Genomic DNA, 17608 nt, shown 5'->3' with positions numbered 1-17608 from the left:
TTTTATGTTATGTATATTTTGCCACAATAAAAAAGAATGAAAAAAGATATACCAAATAAATAATGACAAAAAAGCTGGTACAATTATATTGATATTAGATGAAATACACTGTAAGGGCAAAAAAGAATTGCTATTTATTCTGAGTCTCCAATTCCTATCCTTCCATTTTCTCTCTAACCCACTCCAATAAATATTTTGCCCCTATTACTACTGAATCAGCTTTTGGCAAAGACACCAATGACCTTCACAATGCTAAATTCAAAGGAAATTCCTCATCTTACCTGACCTATCAACGTTTGATAAAGTTTATCCCTCTCTTCTTGAAACCCATTAATCTCTTGCCTTCTTGGATATGATTTTCTTATTTCTCCTATTTCTCTTATTCCTCATGGGCCACTCTCTCAATCTCCTTTGCCAGTTACTCTTCATCTCCCTTACCTGAAAAAGTTGAAGTACCCCAGGGTTCAGTCCCCAGACCTCTTCTCTTTCCCATCTATACGCACTCTCTAGGTAATAGCATTTTTAAAAATTTTTTTATTTAAATTCAATTTAGTTAACATATAGTGTATTATTAGTTTCAGGGGCAGAATTTAGTGATTCATCAGTTGCATATAACACCCAGTGCTCATTACATCAAGTGCTCTCCTTAATGCCCATCACCCAGTTATCCCATCCCCCCACCCACCTCCCCTCCAGCAGCCCTCAGTTTATTCCCTATAGTTAAAAGTCTCTTATGGTGGGGCGCCTGCGTGGCTCAGTCGTTAAGCATCTGCCTGAGGCTCAGGTCATGATCCCAGGGTCCTGGGATTGAGTCCCACACTGGGCTCCCTGCTCAGCAGGGAGCCTGCTTCTCCCTCTGCCCCTCCCCCTGCTTGTGCTCGCTCTCTTCCTCTCTCTCTGTCAAATAAATAATCTTAAAAAAAAAGAGTCTCTTATGGTTTGCCTCCCTCTCTGTTTTTATCTTATTTTCCCTTCCCTTCCCCTATGTTCATCTGATTTCTTAAATTCCACATGTGAGTGAAATCATATGGTATTTGCCTTTCTCTGACAGACTTATTTCGCTTAGCATAATATCCTCGAGGTCCAACCACGTCATTGCAAATGGCAAGATTTCATTCTTTTTGATGACTGAGTAATATTTATATATATATATATATATATATATATATATATATATATATCACATCTTCTTTATTCATTCATCTGTCAATGGACATCTGGGCTCTTTCCATACTTAGGCTATTGTGGACATGGCTGCTATAAACATTGGGGTGCATGTGCCCCTTCAAATCACTATTTTTGTATTCTTTGGATAAATATCCAGTATTGCAATTGCTGGCTTGTAGGGTGGTTCTATTTTTAACTTTTTGAGGAACCTCCATACTGTTTTCCAGACTGTCTGCTCTAGGTAATAGCATTTAATCTCATGGCTTTAAGTACCATTTCTAGACCAAGACCTTTGATTTTATATTTACAGGTTTACATTCAGACTCATGGAAAAGTACACAAAAGACATCTTTCACTTAGGTGCCATGTAGGCATTTCTAACTTAACATGTTAACAGCCAAATTCCTTTCTCCCCACCAACACCAACACCATCTAAGACTGGTGTTCCCATAATCTTTTCTCTTAAAGAACTGAAAACTCTAATATTTTGATTTGCTCATGTGAGAAATACTTGGCCCCCTCTTTTGTATCATTCTTGACTTCTTTTTTTTTCTCTCACATGCCACATCCAACCCACCAGAAAAACTGTCGTGTCTGTCTTGAAAATTTATCCAGAATCCTACAACTTATTGCCCCCATCCACAGCTGCCACCCTCATACAAACCACATTATCTCTCACCTGGATTTCATAAGGTCGTAAAGGTGGAGTGCTCATGAGTGGGATTAGTGCCTTTATAAGAGTCATGAGAAATCTTGCTTCCTCTGTTCTGCTCCTAGCCATGTGGGGATACAATGAGAAGTCTGTGGTCTGTGACCCAAAAGTGTGCTCTCACCAGAACCCAACTATGCTGGCACCCTGATCTTGAACTTCCCGCCTCCAGAACTGTGAGAAAGAAATTTCTGTTGTTTATAAGCCACTAGCTTATGATATTTTGTTATAGCAACCCGAGCAGACTAAGATTATCCTTGTGAGTATAAGATGGTTCCTCCAACCATGGCATTGTGCCCACTTTCCTGACCGGAAAAAAAAAAAACATGGGAAAGGGCAAAGAGAAAAATGTGAAGAGAATAAGCCTGAGGATACACTTCCCTTTTTAGGAGTTTCCTTGAAGTACCAAGTGATCTGTGCCAACTTCCCATTGGCCATAATTGTGGTTCTTATGCTGCAAAAAATGGCTGGGAGATAGTTTATTCGTAATAGTGCACATTACGAGGCTGAGAAAAAAATCAGTGTTTTCTAAGCATAGAAAAAGAGGAGAATGGATAATAGGTAAGTAGCTAGAAGTATTTGCCATACTAGAGCAGTGAGAAACCTATTTAAAACACGGAGAAAGAAATGCCAGGATGAAGATTTAAAAGTCAGTACAGGGGTCAAAAGGTATAAACTTCCAGTTATAAAATAAGTAAGTCATGGGGATGTAATATACAAAAAAAAAAAAAGAGTCAGTATGGCCAATATAGATTTCTTCCAAATTCAGAATACAGACCCTAAATTGGGAAAAAATACAATCAAGAGCAAAGACAGACTTTGAGAACCTTGGTTGTATGGGCATATTGGCAATTACAGGGATAAGGTGTAGACATTTTAGGTAATTTACTAACAATGATTCTATGACAATTGAGATTGATGTTAACAAAAAGAAGCTATTATCAGAAATCGCCAGTAGGGAGATATTGATTAAAAGCCCATATGAAAATGTTAAATTTAAAGAACATAAATAGGTTTCTCACTGAGATTAAGCTGGGCTTGCATGGTTGATGTCCTGTTCATGAGAAAGGGCACAGAGGATAAGAGGAGCTTCCATGAAACAGCCGGCAACATTTTTTTAAAAAGATTTTATTTATTTATCTGACAGAGAGACAGCGAGAGAGGGAACACAAGCAGGGGGAGTAGGAGAGGGAGAAGCAGGCCTCCCGCCGAGAAGGGAGCCCGATGCGGGGCTTGATCCCAGGACCCTGAGTCCATGACCTGAGCCGAAGGCAGACGCTCAATGACTGAGCCACCTAGGAGCCCCCAGCTGCCAACATTTTCAGTCTCAGGGGTTCTCAGTGGCAAATGAGCAAACCAAAGCTCTCATCAGTCCAATGTAAGTCTTTGAAAAAGATCCCAAACTCAAATACCCTTTCTGTGCCCCCAATACACTGCAGATCTCTGATATCTGAAACTCATGCCCAGCCTTAGATACACATTTAAGGAACCCCAAACCTTTTAACCATGGAGGAAACAAATAGTCAATGAAAAGTACAGGTCTTCATTTTCATAGGAAAGTCATTAGACAGAAAGCCCCATGACAGCAAGGATCATTTCTGTCCCATGTACTGGTATTTTCCCAGTCCCCAGCCCACATCCTGGAACACAACAGATACTGAGGAAATATTTGCCCCATAAATGACTAAGTCAAGGAATGATGCCATACACCAGATTGCTGTAGTTCTTCCATGTCACATCTCTGTATGGAGTCTTCTGAGTAAGGTCCAACAAATCCCACTCCTCCCCAGGGGAAGTCCGCAGCCACATACCTGAAGACCACTGATTCCAATAAAACCACACAGATTCTGGGGTGCCTGGGTGGCTTAGTCAGTTAAGCTCTGACTCTTGATTTTTGGTTATGCTCTGACTCTGGATTTTGGCTCAGGTCATGATCTCAAGGTCGTGAGTTCGAGCCCCACATTGGGCTCTGCACTAGGCGGGGAATCTGCTTGCAATTCTCTCTCCCTTTTCCCTTTGTCCATCGTCCCCCCCCCCCCCCCCTCTCTCTCTCTCTCTCAAATAAATAAATAAAAACTATACAGATTCTGGCTCAGTGAGATACCATCTCCTCTAATGTTCATAGGAGGATGAGTGAGGTGATAGCCTTGTAGTATGGAGACCTGATTCAGACGAAATTTAGATGGGTCTTCTACCCTAAGTCTCGGTGTCCACACTCACTCCCAAGGCAATCTACCATATCTAGTCTCATAACTCTAACAGCACCTCTAACACATGCCTTCACTTATATTTCCAATACTGGACTCTGAGTTCTTCCAGACTTATTCCTCTCATTCTTCAACATTAAGCACAGTCCCCAAAACAATGTAGACATGAGCAAAACTCTCAATAACTGAAAAATTATTTCCACGGCGAGAACATGAATTTCTTTTTTTAAAATTTTATTTATTTATTTGACAGAGAGAGAGAGAGAGATAACAAGCAAGGGGAGCAGCAGAGGGAGAGGGAGAAGCAGGCCCCCTGCTGAGCAAGGAGCCTGACGTGGGGCTCGATCCCAGGACCCCGGGATCATGACCTGAGCCGAAAAGCAGATGCTTAACCGACTGAGCCACCCACGCGCCCCGAGAACATGAATTTTTTGAGACAAAGATATATTTATCTCCTTCCATAGCGTCTACCACAGCCCTCAGCAGAATGTGATCCACAGGGGAGGGCAATCAGCCTGGGTGAGGAGTTGAATGGGAACATTTCTGTGTAGTCCCTCCCTGTCCACAAGCAGCCCAGAGACGTGGCAAAACATGATCAGGAATCCAGGCAACGATCGCTACAGTCTGTTTCAGGAAACTCCTAGCCAGACAAAAGAGAAATGTCTACCTGGTGCCTACCTTTTGGAGAAAGATCAAATTCTTATTCACTTGTCACAAATTTGTCATCAACCCAGACATCATTATTTCCTCCCCCGTGTCTTTTTCAGGAGACAGGCTGCTAAGACCGTGGAGCCAAGAGAATCCAGGCTTCCCACATTTCACAGTCATAAGCCTGGATTATGCCACACACACTAATTTTGAGCTCTTCCTCTCTCCCTACACAGTCACACACTGCTGTCATAAGAATTCAGGGCAGTGGAGGGGCCCCTGGGTAGCTCAGTCCGTTAAGCATCCGGCTCTTGATTTTGAATCAGGATGGTGAGATCAAGCCCCACGTTGGGCTCCATGCCGGGCATGGAGCCTGCTTAAGATTCTCTCTCCTTCTCCCTCTGCCTCCTCCCCACTCTAAAAAATTAACTAGGGACCCCTGGGTGGCTCAGTCAGTTAAGCGTCTGCCTTCAGCTCAGGTCATGATCCCAGGGTCCTGGGATCAAGCCCCACATTGGGCTCCTTGCTCAGCGGGGAGCCTGCTCCTCCCTCTGCCTGCTGCTCCCCCTGCTCATGCTCTGTCTCTCTCTCTCTGACAAATAAATAAATAAAATCTTTTTTAAAAATTAAAATTAACTAAAATTAAAAAAAAAAAATTTTTTTTTTAAAGAATTCAGGGTAGTCATGTCTCACCCAGCATCAGAAAAGAGGACTCTGAGTCTTGCTGTCCATGAGGAAGAGATTAACAGTTCCAGCTTGAGAATATAGCGGCCAGGTCAACCTCATACCCCCACTTGATCCGGTGGTGGTATCTGTCATCTTGTTTCACCACCAATCATCAGCCAGTAGTAATGCAACCTCCTGACTACACATGGGAAAGCCTTTTAAAATGTAATCTACCATATTCATATCGATTATTTTAAAGTGCCATTTCCTGAGGGCTCACTCTGTGCTAGAGATCCCTCTGAGAACTTTACCTGCATTTGTCCATTTAACTCTTATAATTCTGCCAAGTACATATTATTTCTCCCACTTAATAGCCGAGGAAACTTGGGCTCAGAGACGATTATTAACCTAAGACAGGGTTATAACATGCCCAGTGGGAAAGCGGCTAAGTCGGGATTTCAGTGCACGTCAATCGATCTCCAAAGCCTAAACTCTCCTAACCACTACACTTCTCTAGAAAAAAAACTTAAAGTTTTGGAATTATTGGGGATGTTGTTATTCCTTAATACACCTAGGAGATGGTCATACAGGGTTGCTAATCCACGTGTGGTGTGCCAACCAGCAGCGTGACCTGGGAACATGCTAGAAATGAAGAATCTTGAGTCCCAACCCAGACCTCCTGAATAAAAATGAGCATCATCCTAAACAAGATCCTCAGGGGTTTCAGGTGCATGGTTCCATTGGAGAAGCATTGCCTAGAATTCCGCTGTGCACCATGAAGCGCTAGCAAATGGAATGTTCCATTCCACTCAAATATCCTGGAGCTCCTCCTGCTGGCAGAACACCTGTGTTTCAGGCCCCACTGACTGCATTTAGGCCTCCATCTCTGGCTCACTCATTTATTAAATCCATTCAGCTATCCATTCAGCTATCTCGCTACATAGAGGCACTGAGGATTCATCCGCGAATGATCACAAACCAGAGCACATATGGAGAAGTTACATTCTACTGGTGAAGGGTAGAAATTAGACTAATAGTCAATTATATACCGGATGGTGTTAAATTCTGTTGGAAAAACAAAACAGGCTGAGAGAGTGAGGTATCAAAGACAAGCGCACATCCAAGAGTATCCATATTGAGAGGCAGGGCTGATTCTGAGCCAGATAAGATAAAGAAATATCTTTCTGAGCAGAAAGATAAATAACCATTTCACAGAACCCTGTAAATGGAGACCTGGTTTGCTCAAAAAAAAATGGTTACTCAATCCCCAAAGCATTAGAAAGAACTAGAATATCACGGTTTTACAGAATCTCAGGAGAGATTTTTTGATGTTGGTCTACTTCAACTTACCCTAACCGGGAGGTGCTGCACCCAAATAGTTCTTGGCCCATCCCATCTGCACAGGGCAGAACTTGAGTCTCCTAAGATGGAGGGGGGCAGGACACTAAGTGCCTAAACGGTCACCATGCCCAAAATACCTTCTACTGTTATCCCTTTCCTCATACTCAAAATCTAGTCTAATCAAGAGAAAAACATCAGACATACCCAGATTGGGGGACATTCTACAGGATATCTGGCCAGTACTTCACAAGACTGTCAAGGTCACAGAAAACAAAGAGGGAGTGAGACACTGTCACAGACCACAGGAGACTGAGGAGACATGGCAACTAAATCCAGTATGGTACCTGGATTGGATTCCAGAACAGACAAAGACCATTAGTGGAAAAAACTGGTGAAATCCAAATGAAGTTTAGAGTTTTGTTAATAGCAATGTATCACTTTTGGTTTCTTTGTTTTGTTTTGTTTTGTTTTAATTCAATTAGCCAACTTATAGTACATCATTAGTTTCAGGTATAGTGTTCAATAACTTATCATTTGCATATAACACCCAGTGCTCATCCCATCATGTGCCCTCCTTAATGCTCATCACCCAGTTCCCCCATTCCCCCACCCATCTCCCTTCCAGCAACCCTCAGTTTGTTTCCTAGAGTTAAGAGTCTCTCATGGTTTTTCTCCCTCTCTGATGACTTCCCATTCAGTTTTCCCTCCCTTCCCCTACAGTCCTCTGCCCTGTTTCTTATATTCCACATATGAGTGAAACCATATGATAATTGTCTTTCTCTGACTGACTTATTTTGCTCAGCATAATACCCTCCAGTTCCATCCACGTCAATGTAAATGGTAAGTATTCATCCTTTCTGATGGCTGAGTAATATTCCATTGTATATGTATACCACATCTTCTTTATCCATTCATCTGTTGAAGAGTTTCTTCGTTTTTGGAAAATATACCATGGAAATGTAAGATCTTAATAATGTAATGAGGGAAATTGGGTAAGGGATATACAGAAACCCTACTATCTTTCCACCTTTTTTGTAAATCTAAAATGATTCCAAATTAAAGAATTTTTATCTTTTTTAAAAAAAGATTTTATTTATTTGACAGAGAGAGAGAGAGAGAGAGAGAAAGCACAAACAGGGGAGTGGCAGGCAGAGGGAGAGGGAGAAGCAGGCTCCCTGCCAAGGAAGGAGCCTGGTGCGGGGCTCGATCCCAGGACCCTGGCATCATGACCTGAGCCAAAGGCAGATGCTTAACTGACTGAGCCACCCAGGCGCCCCTCTTTTTTTATTTCTTTTTTTAAATATTTTATTTATTTATTGGACAGAGAGAGAGATAGCAAGAGAGAGAAGAATTTAAAAAAACAATTCAGTTCAAAGACTGGCAAAAGTTTGAAACTTGTTGAAGCTGGATGGTAAGTGCAAGGCGGAGTCATTGTACTATTCTCTTCACTTTGATGTATGTTTGAGATTATCCATCATAAAAAACATATTTTAAAGAAAAATGAGCTCGTTCTGATTCTTTGAAAAATTTAATGAGGCAAACATGTAGCAGAAGTAATTAAGAAAAAAAAAAAGGAGAGAAAAGGCATCCTGAAAATAAGATGAAAAGAGAGAAATAACTACAGGTAACAATTACGTTAAAAGATTTACAGAATATTGTAAACAATTACACATTAATTCAAAACCTAGTTGATATCACTTGAATCTGCATATCAATCTTAGCATCACTAAAGATGGGATGACAGACATTATGTCTGTCAATGAGAATACAGGGCAATAGGAAGCACGATAAAAAAAAATGAACCTAAATTTAATCCTATGAAGCACGATCAAAAAAAAAAATGAACCTAAATTTAATCCAGCATCCAGATCTAGGTCACATTTACAAGAAACACCAAGAATGGAAAAACAAATTAAAAGATTCCATGATTAAAAAATCAGTTGAGTCCAGGTTATGGGACATTCTACTAGAGCCAATAACCAGAATTCTCCACCAAATCAATTTCATTTAAAAAGGGAGGAAACTGTTATGACTTGAGACATAACACCCAAATACAAGGTATGAACTTTTTTTCTATATCCCTGCCTCCGTTCCCCTGGATTATTTCAAAGCAAATTCCTGACACCCTATAATTTCTTCTTAGTTATGTTTAATGTTACCCCTCCAAATAAGAATGCCTTTGAAAGTAATGACTATAATATCATTACCACACCTAAAAATTTTACAATTCCAGATTATCAGCAAGTGTCTAGTGTTCAAATGTCCCCAATTATATCATACATTTTTAAATGAATTGTTTGAATCATGATGCAAATAAGTCTCACACATTATAGCTGGTTGATATCTTTCTTATATTTCTTAATCTGTGTACTCCTTATCCACCTCTTTTATCCCTCCTTGCATGTATTTGTTGATGAAAAGAGATAGTCTTGAAGAAGTTCAATGAATGTATTTGGAATGAATTTCCAAATGCACCCCACGGTATTAGTTTACATGTTCCTCTGTTTTCTACATTTCTGGCCAATTGGTGGGTAGCTCTATTGATAAGATTCTGATTCAGTTTTTTGTCACTTATGTTATTTATGCTCCAGAGGTGGTGTGACCAATGTGCTTTCATCAGGTTGGGATGCTAGATTGTCAGTCATTTTTTTTGTGTGATTTTATTAGTAATTGGTGGTTATTGCCTAATTACACTAACTCAAAATGGTTTACAAAATGATTTTCTATCACTCTTCTTCACTTGTTAGAAAAGCACTTTTTATAAAGAAAAGCTTTCTCTCATCAACTATTAAGTTATCTTTGATCAAAAATGGTACAAGAAAAGCAGAATAAATGTTTGATTCTTCCCCTTTATTTAAGCAAATTTTAAATTAATGAAGTGGTTTATGAGCATCTCCAAATGTGACGAAAGAGTTGTTTTTATATCAATATGAACTTTTGGATTTAAACATATTTAATGTACTTTGATCCATTGCAGTTATCTCTAATGGTGCTCAAATTGTCCCATCTTTCACCAGTGGAAGCTTTTTCAATTGGTTTCTGAATTCTTTTGACATGACAACAGTAGTCTTTGAAAGATTCCTAGCCAGCTGGAATAACATAATGGTCCAATATCATTTTATACATTTCCTTCTACAGTCATAAAATCACTCCCTGATTGCTTTTAGTGAGTAATGGTATATATAGGCTCCCATCCAGATACTGGGAATGCTCAGTGTCCTGCACTGACCATTGCTTCTAAGTCTTTTCCACAAACAGAGCTAGGAAATAAGTACATTTTTAACCATAAAAGACATCATGAATCACATTGATACTTATTCATATTTTTTATTTCGAGTGTAGTAAACATACAGTGTTATATTAGTTTTAGGTGTACAATATAGTGATTCAACAGTTCCATATTTACTCAGTGCATATCAGTATAAGTGTACTCTTAATCCCCTTCACCTATTTCACCCATCCCCCCACCTACCTCCCCTCTGGCAACCTCCAGTTTGTTCTCTGTAGTTAAGAATCTGTTTCTTGGGAGCCCCTGGGTGGCTCAGTCGGTTGAGCGTCCGCCTTTGGCTCGGGTCATGGTCCCGGGGTCCTGGGATCGAGCCCTGCATCGGGCTCCCTGCTCCACAGGAGGCCTGCTTCTCCCTCTCCCACTCTCCCTGCTTGTGTTCCCTCTCTCGCTGTCTCTCTCTCTGTCAAATAAATAAATAAAATCTTTAAAAAAAGGATGTTTCTTGGTTTGTCTTTTGTTTCTTTCCTTTGTTCATTTGTTTTGTTTCCTAAATTCCACACAGGAGTAAAATCGTATGGTGTCTGTCTTTCTCTGACTGACTTATTTTCCTTAGCATTATACTCTCTAGCTCCATCCATGTCATTGCAAATGGCAAGATTTCATTTTTTTATGGCTGAACACTATTCCATTGTATATGTATACCACTTCTTCTTTATCCATTCCTCTATCCATGGACACTTGGGCTGTTTCCATAGTTTGGCTATTGTAAATAATGCTGCAATAAATATAGGAATGCATACATCCCTTTGAATTAGTGTTTTCATATTCTTTAGGTAAATACCCAGTAGGGTGATTACTGGATCATACAGTAGTTCTATTTTTAATTTTTGAGGAACCTCCGTACTGTTTTCCAGAGTGGCTGTACCAGTTTGCATTCCCACCAACAGTGCATGAGTGTTCCTTTTTCTCCATGTCCTCCACAACACTTGTTTCTTGTGTTGATTTTAGCCATTTTGACAGGTGTGCAGTGATATCTCATTATAGTTTTGATTTGCATTTCCCTACTGATAAGTGATGTTGAACATCTTTTCATGTGTCTGTTGGCCATCTGTATGTTTTCTTTGGAGAAATGTCTGTTCATGCCTTCTGCCCATTTTTTAATTGCATTATTTGGTGGGGGGTTTTTTTTGGTGTGGAATTTTAGAAGTTCTTTATGTATTTTGGATACTAACCCTTTATCGAATATGTCATTTGCAAATATCTTCTCCCATTCAGTAGGTTTTCTTTTAGTTTTGTTGGTTGTTTCCTCTGCTGTATAGAAGTTTTTTGTTTTGATGTAGTCCCAATAGTTTATTTTTGCTTTTATTTCCCTTGCCTCAGGAGACATATCTAGAAAAATGTTGAGGCTGGCTTTGTGGGCTAATACGTGATCTATTCTGGAGAATGTTCCATGTACATTTGAAAAGAATGTGTATTCTTCTGTTTCAGGATGGATTGTTCTGAATATATCTGTTAAATCCATCTGGTCCAGTGTTATTCAAAACCACTGTTTCCTGTTTGATTTTCTGTTTCTTGGGGGCGCCTGGGTGGCTCAGTTGGTTGAGCGTCTGCCTCTACTATTATTGTATTACTGTCGATTAGTTCCTTTATGTTTGTTATTAACTGTTTTATGTATTTGGGTGCTCCCATGTTGGGTGCATAAACATTTATAATTGTTATATCTTCTTGTTGGTTGTCCCCTTTATTAGTATAAAGTGTCCTTTGCCTCTTGTTAAGTCTTTTTTTAAAAGTCTATTTAGTCCAAAGTAAGTATTGCAACCCCCGTTTTCTTCTGGAACTTTTTAAAAAAGATTTTATTTATTTACTTGAGAGAGAGAGAGGAAGAGAGAGAGAGCATGAGCGTGGGGAGAGGCAGAGAGCCAATGTGGGGCTCGATCCCAGGACTCTGAGATCATGACCTGAGCTGAAGGCAGATGCTTAATTGACTGAGCCACCCAGATGCAGCCCCAGCTTTTTTTTGACATCCATTTGCATGATCGATGTTTCACCATCCCCTCACTTTCAATCTGCGGATGTCTTTTGGTCTGAAATGAGTCTCTCATAGGCAGCATATAGAGGGGTCTTGTTTTTTTTCATGCATTCCATTACCTGATGTCTTTTAATGGTTTGCAAATTCTAAAATATTTATTCTCTCATCCTTTTACAGAAAAAGGACCACAGAGGATTGTTTAGAATATTTAAATCCACACATTAAATATATGGCTTCATTACTAACATTCTATATAGTACCTGACTAAATTATGCCCATTATCTATTAGAACCCAGTTATAAAGATACAGCCATAATTTAGTTTGATTAGCATGAATTCAGCAGACTAATAATAGCTCAGAAAGCATATATTTCTATTACGTATTATACATAGTCATCATTGCACTATATGTCCATGATTCTAAATAACTCTTTTGTATTATCCATAAACAAATTTGCTTTCAAAGGTTGTTTGGCAGTAATCTGAAATATTTTACTTCATAAAACCAAATGATGGTTATTTTTAGGGGCACCTGGGTAGCTCAGTCGGTTAAGTGTCCTACTCTTTTTTTTAAAATTTTTTTATTGTTATGTTAATCACAATACATTACATCATTAGTTTTAGATGTAGTGTTCCATGATTCATTGTTTGTGCATAACACTCAGTGCTCCATGCAGAATGTGCCCTCTTTAATACCCATCACCAGGCTAACCCATCTTCCCACCCCCCTCCCCTCTAGAACCCTCAGTTTGTTTTTCAGAGTCCATCGTCTCTCATGGTTCGTCTCCCTCTCTGATTCCCCCCCTTCATTCTTCCCCTCCTGCTATCTTCTTCTTTTTTTTTTCTTAACATATATTGCATTATTTGTTTCAGAGGTACAGATCTGAGATTCAACAGTCTTGCACAGTTCACAGCGCTTACCAGAGCACATACCCTCCCCAGTGTCTATCACCCAGTCACCCCATCCCTCCCACTCCACCCCCCACTCCAGCAACCCTCAGTTTGTTTCCTGAGATTAAGAATTCCTCATATCAGTGAGGTCATATGATACATGTCTTTCTCTGTTTGACTTATTTCGCTCAGCATAATACCCTCCAGTTCCATCCACGTCGTTGCAAATGGCAAGATCTCATTCCTTTTGATGGCTGCATAATATTCCATTGTATATATATACCACATCTTCTTTATCCATTCATCTGTCGATGGACATCTTGGCTCTTTCCACAGTTTGGCTATTGTGGACATTGCTCCTATAAACATTGGGGTGCACGTACCCCTTCGGATCCCTACATTTGTATCTTTGGGGTAAATACCCAGTAGTGCAATTGCTGGATCATATGGTAGCTCTATTTTCAACTTTTTGAGGAACCTCCATACTGTTTCCCAGAGTGGCTGCACCAGCTTGCATTCCCACCAACAGTGTAGGAGGGTTCCCCTTTCTCTGCATCCCCGCCAACATCTGTTGTTTCCTGACTTGTTAATTTTAGCCATTCTGACTGGTGTGAGGTGATATCTCATTGAGGTTTTGATTTGGATTTCCCTGATGCCGAGCGATGTTGAGCACTTTTTCATGTGTCTGTTGGCCATTTGGATGTCTTCTTTGGAAAAATGTCTGTTCATGTCTTCTGCCCATTTCTTGATTGGATTCTTTGTTCTTTGGGTGTTGAGTTTGATAAGTTCTTTATAGATTTTGGATACTAGCCCTTTATCTGATATGTCATTTGCAAATATCTTCTCCCATTCTGTCGGTTGTCTTTTGGTTTTGTTGACTGTTTCTTTTGCTGTGCAAAAGGTTTTTATCTTGATGAAGTCCCAATAGTTCATTTTTGCCCTTGCTTCCCTTGCCTTTCGCGATGTTTCTAGGAAGAAGTTGCTGCGGCTGAGGTCGAAGAGGTTGCTGCCTGTGTTCTTTAGGATTTTGATGGACTCCTGTCTCACATTTAGGTCTTTCAACCATTTGGAGTCTATTTTTGTGTGTGGTGTAAGGAAATGGTCCAGTTTCATTCTTCTGCATGAGGCTGTCCAATTTTCCCAACATCGTTTGTTGAAGAGACTGTCTTTTTTCCATTGGACATTCTTTCCTGTTTTGTCAAAGATTAGTTGACCATAGAGTTGAGGGTCCATTTCTGGGCTCTCTATTCTGTTCCATTGATCTATGTGTCTGTTTTTGTGCCAGTACCATACTGTCTTGATGATGACAGCTTTGTAATAGAGCTGGAAGTCCGGAATTGTGATGCCGCCAGCTTTGCTTTTCTTTTTCAACATTCCTCTGGCTATTCGGGGTCTTTTCTGGTTCCATACAAATTTTAGGATTATTTGTTCCATTTCTTTGAAAAAAGTGGATGGTATTTTGATGGGGATTGCATTGAATGTGGAGATTGCTCTAGGTAGCATTGACATCTTCACAATATTTGTTCTTCCAATCCATGAGCATGGAACGTTTTTCCATTTCTTTGTGTCTTCCTCAATTTCTTTCATGAGTATTTTATAGTTTTCTGAGTACAGATCCTTTGCCTCTTTGGTTAGATTTATTCCTAGGTATCTTATGGTTTTGGGTGCAATTGTAAATGGGATCGACTCCTTAATTTCTCTTTCTTCTGTCTTGTTGGTGTATAGGAATGCCACTGATTTCTGTGCATTGATTTTATATCCTGCCACTTTACTGAATTCCTGTATGAGTTCTAGCAGTTTTGGGGTGGAGTCTTTTGGGTTTTCCACATAAAGTATCATATCATCTGCAAAGAGTGAGAGTTTGACTTCTTCTTTGAGGATTTGGATGCCTTTTATTTCTTTTTGTTGTCTGATTGCTGTGGCTAGGACTTCTAATACTATGTTGACTAGCAGTGGTGATAGTGGACATCCCTGCTGCGTTCCTGACCTTAGGGGGAAAGCTCTCAGTTTTTCCCCATTGAGAATGATATTCGCTGTAGGTTTTTCATAGATGGCTTTTATGATATTGAGGTATGTTCCCTCTATCCCTATACTCTGAAGAGTTTTGATCAAGAAAGGATGCTGTACTTTGTCAAATGCTTTTTCTGCATCTATTGAGAAGATCATATGATTCTTGTTCTCTCTTTTGTTAATGTATTGTGTCACGTTGGTTGATTTGCAGATGTTGAACCAAACTTGCAGCCCAGGGATAAATCCCACTTGGTCGTGGTGAATAATCCTTTTAACGTACTGTTGGATCCTATTGGCTAGTATTTTGGTGAGAATTTTTGCATCCATGTTCATCAGGGATATTGGTCTGTAATTCTCCTTTTTGATGGGGTCTTTGTCTGGTCTAAGTGTCCTACTCTTGATTTCAGCTCAGGTCTTGATCTCAGGGTCGTGAGTTCAAGCCCTTAAAAAATACTTAAAAAAATAAATAAAAATAAAAAATTAAAAATTTTTTAATAATAAAAAATTAAAAAATAAATAAAAATAAAAAATTAAAATTAAAAAAAGCTACTTCTATATTTACTCCCTAAACAACATGTAACAATATTGGCTTCCCCCCATACCTGTCAACTGCAGCCAACATGGAGACGAGCCTCTCAGATTCCTCTTCAAGAAAGGACTCATTGCCCAGCTGTGAGAAGTGTAGTTATTTGAGAGTCTCCAGTTAGCTCTGCTGGGCTTCACCTCAGCCTTAGCGCCAAGGTCCTACCATTCTCAGGGCTGTCTCCAGCCTATGACTGAACAATGAGGGGGTTCAAAGGGCTAGGTGGGACTCCTCTAACAGGCAATCTTTGCTCTGGAGCTCTAGGTTGGGCTAGCTGCAAGTCTGTCTGGTTGGCATCATGGTCTGAAGCTCCCTCTGCCCAATCCTCCTTCCCCCCCTTTTCTTTCACAGGTGCCCAATACACCTGCACTTCTAACTCCATGTCAGTATCTGCTTCCTGGAAATTTAAGCTGTGGCACCAGCAGTATATTACAAATCCTCTTGGTCTTTTCCAACCTGATACATGAAAAACAGCATTTCACATGTTTTATTTTGCATTTCTCTATTATGATTGAGGATGAACACATTTTCATGTATTTAAAAGTGAGCTGCATATCTAGGAATTGTCTCTGTCTAGTTTCTTTAAATTGTTGGGCTTCTATATTGATTTGTAGGAGTACTTTACATATTAAGTAAACTAGCCATTGATTGCATCTGTTGCAAATTTTTCTTTGCAACTTGCCATTTGGCTTTAAGGTTTTTAAGGTTAATTGTGCATACATTAATTTTATGAACACAGTATATCAATATATTCTCTCATGACTTCAGAATTTTATGTCATCACTAGAAAGGACTTCACTCTAAGATGATAATAAATAAATATTCTCCCACTTTTTTTTCCTTCTCACACACTGATGGTTCCACTTTTACATTTATTTTTTTTTTTAAAGATTTTATTTATTTATTTGACAGAGAGAGACACAGCGAGAGAGGGAATATAAGCAGGGGGAGTGGGGGAGGGAGAAGCAGGCTTCCTGCCGAGCAGGGAGCCCGATGTGGGACTCGATCCCAGGATCCTGGGATCATGACCTGAGCCGAAGGCAGACGCTTAACGACTGAGCCACCCAGGCACCCTCCACTTTTACATTTAAATCATTTAAATCTTTAATCTACCTGGAATTTATTTTAGTGTAGGAAGTAAGGGAGAGTTCTAATTTTATTGTTTCCTAGAGAATGGCATGAAATATTTCCTTCTGCTGATGAGCTGGTATGCTTTTTCCTTGTGGACAATACAAATCACATAACTGACTCCATTTCCCCTTTTGCTATTGTTGTAGGAAGATGAGAGACAAATTCACAGTTAAGCACAGAAGTGAATTTCATACCTACATCCCAATTTTCCCTGATGTTAATCGTCTATTTGTTTGTATTTTTTGTAATCCTACCTTTATTTTTCAATTTTATGAGATATATTCTTATCAGGTTCCAAATATCCAGTGGAAAATAAAGTAGGCAGTAAATGAATGCATAAGCTCTAACTCATCTGGGCCTCAGTCATTTCTTACTCTTCCTTCCTTGTGGGTGGGTTGGCTGGGAGGGAGAGAAAATACAAATGGAGATGAGAGACATGGTCTGCCTCATGTCTCCCAGAAGCACCAGCATGAAAATTCCCACCCATAAGCCAGGTAAGAGGTCACCAGTGGAAGCTTGGGAGGCCCACATACTTAGAGCCCCAACACATGTATTGGTGATTGACAGGGTTGTATACAGCTGACATGACTGGGGCTGGCAAACTTCTATTAAAGGCCAGATAGTTAATACCTTAGGATTTTCAGGCTACACGGTCTCTGTGGCAACTAACTACTCTTCCAGTAATAAGCATGATAGCATCTACAGACAATAAATAAGCAAATGAGTATAGCTGTGTTCCAATAAAACTTTATTTTTCGACACTGAAATCTGAATTTTATGTACTTTACAAACATCACAAAATATTATTCCTTTTACTTTTTTCAAGCATTTAAAACAGTGAAAACAGTATTCTTAGATTGTAGGCTGTAGGAAAAGGATCAGCAAACTCTTGATGCAGAGCTTAGATGAGGAAGTTTGTTATGGGGAATATGTGTATAACTGTCACTTAATACTTGATTGCCAATGCAGTGACCTCCTTCAGATCAATTTCTACTTT

The sequence above is a fragment of the Phoca vitulina genome, unplaced genomic scaffold (assembly GCF_004348235.1).
Source record: "Phoca vitulina isolate PV1807 unplaced genomic scaffold, GSC_HSeal_1.0 scaffold35, whole genome shotgun sequence".
Lineage (NCBI taxonomy): Eukaryota > Metazoa > Chordata > Mammalia > Carnivora > Phocidae > Phoca > Phoca vitulina.
This window is presented reverse-complemented; position numbering follows the sequence as displayed.